Below are 8,063 nucleotides of genomic sequence, written 5' to 3'. Positions count from 1 at the left end.
AACATAAATATGACATCAGTGAATGAATATTTTTCAAGAATAAAAAGTTCTTTTAAGAATACACTCGAGCGAGAAAACAAGTTTTCGCAGGCATAAAAAGGAGGAATATTTCAAGAATGACATTTATTTTGAAATGCTTTTGTTGAAATATGGCTTTCTTTGCTAGATTAACTTTGGCCCAATCAATCCATCCATTTTCTTTGCCGCTTATCCTCACGAGGGTCGCGGGGAGTGCTGGAACCTATCCCGGCTGTCAACGGGCAGGAGGCGGGGTTACACCCTTAACTGGTCGCCAGCCAATCGCAAGGCACATAGAGACAAACAGCCGCACTCACAATCACACCTAGGGGCAATTTAGAATGTCCAATTAATGTTGCATGTTTTGGGCATGTGGGAGGAAATCGAAGTTCCCGGATAAAACCCACCTTTGCACGGGGAGAACATGCAAACGGCACACGGGCGGGGCCGGGATCGAATCCGGGTCCTCAGAACTGTGAGGCCAACGCTTTTCCAGCTTTACCACCGTGCCGCCCTTTGGCTCCAGTATTGTTGTATTATTACATGACAAATTGAACATGAGTTATTACAAATTAATTCTCATACGTTTCAGACTTTGTTGAATGACATGTTTGCAGTTTTTTTGTTGTCGTTGACATAAATATTTTGGTCCAGTTTGTTACCTCCTCCGACTCATTTTTGACACTTTACAAAATATGAATAGGAAGCGCATGAAGTGCGATATGACATCATATGGTCATTGATAGCGAAGGAAGTGACCAGTATTTTGTCCGTGCTGCAATCAGTCGATGAGAACGGAAGACATTCTGGTCGGGTTCACTTGCGGGGGGGTCGGTCCTCCCGAAAACAGCCCCGTAATTGTACTCATGCTGGACCGGCCCACCTTCACATGAGCCCCCTTTGTGACGGGCGGGTTCTCCCCACTTATCGGCCGCACTTGGGGCCGTTCATTCAAGCCTTAATCCCTTAACAGAGAACTTCAGGGTCCATGAGAGCGGCCAGAAGTTTTTGGGCTTGCCTCAAGTCCAATGAAAGGGCTTTTTTTTTTTTTTTTTTAAATACATCTTTTTCTTTCAATCATTATTTCCTCATCTACGAATGACCCGCCCCATCTGTCCATTTTCAAAACAATCGTCGGCCACGGGGCGCAAATGTTTAGCCACCCCTGACCTCAAACCATTATCAGCGTTTGGTCCCGTCTTGATTTTGAGCAGGATTATCAACCCGACGGCGAGCGCACAACACGCCGGTGTGTACAGTGTCAACATCCTGTCGCCTCCTGCCCTAATCAGGCCACGCATCGACAGCGCTGACACAGAGCAGAGCCGCGAGATTGTGTTTTTAAGCAGGCAGGAACTGAGAGCCCCGTCGTCCTTCTTGTAGTTAGCGATGATTGATTTGCAGGTTGTTGTTTTTACCTCCTTAAAATTTGGAGGCTACCCGATTCTGAACCCAGACTCGTCTCACGTTGCGCCTCTTTGGACAGCAGACAACCGGAACTCACCAAAACTACACTGCAAGTGAAAAGTCGCCATCGAGGCGCAACCAAACGACCTTTTACGCTATAGTACGTTGCGGGGTTGAGATCTCGACTCCAGAACCGTCCCAGTCCAGTCCGCACATCAAACGTGGAATGTAATTTGCATGGAATCTCGCTGCCGGTTTCCTGTTTCTTCCACCCAAGCGCCATGACGAAGAAATCAGGCAAGGTCCTCCTCCTCCACCCAAAGAAAAAACACAATTGGGCATTTTTGTTAAAACTGTTATTACTACTTAATAATCAGTGGAAGAAAATCACCCGTCCCTGGCTGCAACCCGTGATGCACTGTACGGAAAAACTACCGCGCCTGAGGGGAAACAACCAATATAACACGTGACGAGGTGTCAATTATTCATCGCGCAATCGTGAGCACACGTTACCGTTATATTAATATTAATGAAGAATAACGTGGTTTTCTGGGGTAGAAAAGTAAGGTCAGCGCGAGGTCGGAGACGGTTGCCATCATAAAGTGCACCGTCTGTCTGGCATGGTGAAATCTTATTTGATACGTACATGATTCCCCCCCCCCCACACACACACACAGATGATATTCGTCATGTACCAGTCACAATGACTGATGAATGATTCAAGGAATATGAAAAACAAAAAAAAAAGTATTGCTCGTAGTGTGGTTTCTGTTTGACTCATGGGAAATCGTTGAAGGCCTGACGGGACGGCGGGCGAGTTCTGATCTGAATGCGCGATACCAGAAATGGGTTGGCGTTTCTCGGACCAGAACAAATGGACCTACTGTGCTCCATTACGATCCCTTCCCTCTCCGACTCTTTGTGTAAAAACTGAGAGTAAAAATAGAGAACATAAACCTGATCGAGACCTCAGTCCTGTGTGCAGTATCTAATTCATTTGAATCTGCAATAACTGAGGTAAGGAGAATAACAGCGCGGGCAGGAGATTTGATGAATACGAAACACAGCACGCTCTCGCTCACCCGGTCCTCGCTCCTCCGCGATGACATAGGCAGCCGTTACCATGGCGCCGGGGGGGTTGCTACGAAGCCAGCATGCTCTGGGCGGCGGGGCGACAGCACGGCCTGTTTAAAGCGGGCTCCGACGACCTTTTCGCAGGGATCAAACTTCATCTTCGCCGCTCACAGTAACGGCAATCGAATGCGGGTCGAGACTGCGCCACAAACAGAATTCGGGCCGCGCTGTAGTCAGTCTTCTCTCGCTGTAACTCGATCAGGCCGGGCATGGGTGAAATCTAATTTTACGAGAAAATGATCAAAGATGAATGAGCTGAATCTAATAATTTGCCGGTTGCTTCGAGGTTTGGACAGAGTGAGATTAGACAGACCGAGGTCAAAAGAATATTATGCAGGGGTTCTCAAACTTTTGGGTTCAACAGCAACTAAACGGTAACAGAACATCAGAACCTAGTTTTACCTTTTCTGTGGTGTGTCTACATGTGTCTGGAGTAGGGAGGAACATGTTTTGGGACCCTCTCAAGGTCTCGGGTTTGTGCAAAAGTCCAAGAATGTATAGCCTGAGGAGGAAGGCGTGCCTTGGAACCCCCACCCCACTGTCTGGCGGCACCTGTTTTTTCGGTTTAGCATTGGGTCTGACAGAAAAACTGCACTGGACGTCATCTTGTTTTGGAAACAAAACAGCTCGGCTTATAAATACAACAAACAGCCTGAACCATAAAATAATGTGATTTATTGGAAAAGTATATGATTTCAGATTATTGAGGGCTCCATTTTCGTCAGTATGCATCGTGAATATTCTTGGAGAATCGGGACAGATCACGATCCAGTTAAGAGGTGAGTTGGCAGGATTTGAAACCAAAGGGAAACTAATAGGGAAGACTGGCGGACTCCAAAGTAAAGTGGATTTCGGTAACCCAGATGAGAGGAGACGAAGACGTGGAGTACTTTTCAAAATCCTGTTGGATAAGAAAAGACTTCATCTTCCAGGACACTTTAAAACTGCTGCCCATGTTAAGGGCCACATTTGAGAAAGATGGCGTCACAAAGTGTGCCAATGTTGCCTAAATGAAGACTGAAGGGGAGGAGACTTCGGATATCTTTTCATAAAATTTTAAAATAAATAAAATATATACTAAAAGTGGTTTTAAGACAGGAATAATTCTTCTTTCAGGGCAAATACTGTAAATATCATGAACATCAGGAAAACAGTGGAAGGAAATCCCATACTATCTCAAGTTGGAAGCCATAGGAAGCCAATATGAGAAGAGCAGCGGCCCTTAAATTGAACCTTGTGGTACCCCAAAACACAGCTGAGCTGAACTGAGAACTCCCAAGGCAAGAATGAGGCAGTCTAAAGATGAAACCCTCCCATTGTAAGGAAATCAAGGTCCTGCAAAGATTGCGGATGATCGGTCACAGTTCCATTGTGACCCGAAGGGAAACAACAGATAACAACTTCCTCAAATCAACGTAATATCCAGAATTGCAGCGACGCACGCACCAACCTTCATGAAAATCACGTTTTAACTTTTATATTTTGCGAATACCTCTCGTCGAGGCACTTTTGCTGGGTTAATGAGTTAAACTCCTTTCCAAAAGGATCCCCGACTTCCTTGACTTTCATCGGATTAACAGTGAAAAGAATGTGACGTGAGTTAATGATTTATTACAGGGGGAAAATAATAAGCGAACACCTGACGCGTTTCGGTGCATTGGAGGCGGTGTTTAATCATTAAAAAAAAAACAAAAAAACGGGAGTTGCTCAAGATCACGTATCTCCTCCTCTTTTTCAAAACGAAGAACTCGAGATTATGTGCAAAGGAGTCACAGTTGGGAAAGAAATATTTGAGGCAAGGTTTCGTTTGGTTCTGGACCGGGTCGTCTCGACTAGACGCCATGTGTACTTTCTTGGGAGGATTCGGCGGTTCAAAAAATTAAATGGTGTCGTTTCTGTTAAGCGCGACACCAGCTTGACCTTTACCCAGAACCCAGTCGTCACATGGACTCTCGCTGTGCTCTTGTCACCATCACAACACTTCATTTGGTTGATATTGAGTGCAACGGTTCCGGGTCGAACGTGGTACCCCGTCTCCTCCGGTCCACGTTGCCTCAGAACTCGATACGCAACGAGTCCGGCGTGAAGCCCGCGCAATGACTCGCGGTGGCAACGTTTACTGAACGTGCGGCTTTACGTTTCTCCAGTAACTCCATCCGGCCGCTTTCTTAGCCGCTTATCCTCACGAGGGTCGCGGGGAGCGCTGGAGCCTATCCCAGCTGTCAACGGGCAGGAGGCAGAGGACACCCTGAACCGGTTGCCAGCCAATCGCAGGGCACATCGAGACAGACAGCAGTCGGATCGACAATCATACCTAGGGGCAATTTATAGTGTCGAATTAATGTTGCATTTTTTTGGGATCTGGGAGGAATATTGAAAATCAGTGAGGGTGGGGGTTTGAGGGGGGGGGGCGGACTTGGCCTTTTGTTACCTTCCTGTGACAAGTGGAGCACAGCGGGCAAAAGCGAGAGACGCCACAGACGACGCATTTTCCGCTCAATTGAACGGCCGGCTCAGATCATTAGGCGTTCATTCATTAGTGGGGGGGGGGGGGCACTGCACTGCACCGCAAGGCAAAACACTGAGGGGCCTTTCGGGGGGGGGGGGGGCACCATGGCATTCTGGGTGGTCGCAGCCTTTTGGATTTCACCTGAGGTCTTGTTATAAACACTCAAGCAATCATGAGGAGGATCGTGAGGATCAAATAATCCATTTTTAATACCCATTTAACGGTATGCATGGAAATTACATGTCATGTCAATACCCAAGTCGCTCATCCTCACAAGGGTTGCAGGAAAGCCGGAGCCCATCCCAGCTAGCGCCGGGCGAAAGGCGGACTACGCCGTGAAATGGTCAATAGTCAGTCGCAGGGCAGATATCGACGCGATCGCTGAGCGGGAATCGATCCCACGCTACCCGCACCATTGGCAGGTGTGTGTACCACTACACCATCGGTTACGGTGAAAATTTTCCCCCCCAGTAAGGGGTCTCTGGACCTCAAAAGTTTGCCAACACGCCCTTTTTCTGTAAGCCCCCTTGACTATTGTTACAATTCGACCCAAAAGTTGTAGGCGTGTGTCCTCATGGGTTGTTTTTAATGGGGGGGAGGGGCGGGGGGGGTGCACTTCAACTCATCATCAGCTGCAAAATATTCCGCAATCAGCCTCCCGATGGCAACTCATTTTGTTTCCAAATCGTGTGCTGTTAAAAAATGCAGATGAGGAACCAAGTCAGGAGAGAAAAAGGGATTCAGAACCGCACCCCCCCCCCCAAAAAAAAAAACGGGCCAAGCTCAGGCTTGCCTGGATAGATTGCAAGTCTTCACGCTGCGTTTACGAGCCCACCAAAAGACGGCGTGCTCGTGTGGCTTTGCCGCGATTATACATATTTTTTATGATTTATTTTTCACCGCTAAAAAAGATATCCAGTTAGCATCCGATGGAGGATGTGTGATATATGTATTTATATGTACATGGATCTCCTTTTATTACAATTGTTTTTTACTTTTAATTACTACTTTCTGCTCATCGCTTTTAAAAAAAATAGGCTTGTTACTATTTTCCAACTTCCACAGATGATGACACATGCGAAAAAATTAAAAAAAAAAACTAAATATGGAAAATAGCACGCAAAAAAAGAGCACATACTGTGAATAGTTTGAGGAATTGAGATTGTTTCTTTAAACGTCTGTATGTGAGACTGGAAGGTTCTGACTCTGCAGTTTGAAGAGGTTCCCGAGACGGACGGGGGGGAGGGGGGGGGTGTTGATCTTGTCTCGAGTCAAAACACGTCCAGATTCAGGGTGGAGTTTCCTGCTTGAACCGCGGGAGAGACAACATTAAGATGTCACCACGGTAACGCTTTTCTCCCGTACTGATCCCCTAACGCGACGTCGCTGACAAGGAGGTCAAGGGGGCAAGACCAACTCGGGGAAGAAGATTTAACTATCTGGACTGTTGCCTCTGATCGGTACCGATATGCGACCCGCCGCCCCGGGTGCGAAGGAGCCTGAGAAGTCGGAGGCTTCGGTGCCACCAAGATTTTTTCTTGGAAAGAAAATAGAATAGTAGAAAGTGTGCTGCGGTCTGACGAGTTCAAATTTCAAATTGGTTTTGGAAATCATGGACGTTGAGTCTTCTTGGTCACAGAGGAAAGACAAGGTCCAGATTGTTATAAGCACAAAGTTCGAGAGCAAGCATTTGTGATACTGTGAGGGTGCGTTGGTTAATGCTGAAAGGTACTGTACATACAGGTTTTGGAGAAGCATATGCTGCCATCCAAGCAACTTCTTTTTCATGGACGTCCCTGCTTATTTCAACAGAGACCCCGGACTGTTCAGCAGCTGAAGGTGTACATCAAGCAGGAATGGGGGGAAAAAAATCACCTCCAAAGCTCCAACAATTAGCGTCTTCACTTCCAAGACGCTAGCTGAGTTGTTTAAGGGAAAAGTGATGCACCTGTGCCAGATTTTGGTGGGGAATTTGTTACAAACATCAATTTTATTCGTAGTGTATTCAGTGGAGTGTAGGTTGAAAAGGATTAGCAAATCATTCTATTGTTTTTATTTACATTTTACACAACATCCCAACTTCAATGAAACCGGGCTTTGTCGACGCTCAATATCCTTGACCGGCTGGTATCTTTTTTCTTTTTTCATATTTTATCTCAGGTCAGAGCCAATGAGGGGGGAGTGCCAGGGGAGATAACGAGGGAGTCTGCACTAAATAAGACTTGCGGCGACTCCCACTCAACGGAGTGCCCAAACTCGCCCCCGTGGTGCTCCATTATGGAGAGTCGCTTGAACTTTTCAAAGGCCGACGAAATTGATGTTTGCCGCAGGGGGTGTGGGGTTGGGGGGGGGGGGGGGTCTATAGGAAGCAATTGTGCGGCCATCGTCCCCACGTAATTGGAACGTGTAAACATCCTCTGCATCGTACGCTCCACGGAATTATACAAAGCGTGTCTATTTTTAAGTTGATCTCAGCGCTAACCCTAAACAGACACCCCCTTTTTCACCCCCCTTCAGGAAAAAAAAAAAAGGTCATCACAGCAATTCCCTCCCTTCAAAAGTTGACAAAAAGTTAAATGCTAGTTTGAAATCGCAGGCCAGAATCTGAAATACCGCTATGTACCTAATAAATTGACGCTCGGTCAAGCAACCGCCGCTATTAAACGAAGAATGTCGTACGTATTCGCACTTTTGATGGTCTGGCAATAAAAGACAGGTGCAAAGAATTTATGCGGTTATAAAGCCCCGCAACAACAGCACATACTTCCCCAAAATCCCATCAAGCGGTGCAATAAAAGGCTCGAATATTTTACCTGCAGGCTGTTTAATATCGGACGGCACGACGCGGAATGCAGAAGCTGCTATTTTGAAATAAAACCACAACATAGATCAGAGAATGAAAGCGAGAGAGATACATTTTGTTCCCCAGTGCGAAACGTTTGATAACGCCGGTGTTTATCATCCAAGGTCGTGTGAAAGTCCTTTCGAATGTGCC

General features: G+C 46.6%; 1 long non-coding RNA gene across 1 annotated transcript; it reads right to left on the bottom strand.

Annotated features, from left to right (window-relative positions):
- Positions 1-34: 34 nt before the first annotated feature.
- LOC133495200 (uncharacterized) lies at positions 35-7,990 on the bottom strand. Its single transcript, XR_009793507.1, has 3 exons — positions 7,882-7,990; positions 2,508-2,779; positions 35-1,736 (listed from the first exon to the last, which is right to left on the bottom strand). It is a non-coding gene; the product is annotated as an uncharacterized LOC133495200 (long non-coding RNA).
- Positions 7,991-8,063: the final 73 nt, after the last annotated feature.

Source organism: Syngnathoides biaculeatus, chromosome 22 (assembly GCF_019802595.1).
Source record: "Syngnathoides biaculeatus isolate LvHL_M chromosome 22, ASM1980259v1, whole genome shotgun sequence".
Taxonomy (NCBI): domain Eukaryota; kingdom Metazoa; phylum Chordata; class Actinopteri; order Syngnathiformes; family Syngnathidae; genus Syngnathoides; species Syngnathoides biaculeatus.
The sequence above is the reverse complement of the archived record's forward strand: the minus strand, read 5'-3'. Positions and strand labels throughout refer to the sequence as shown.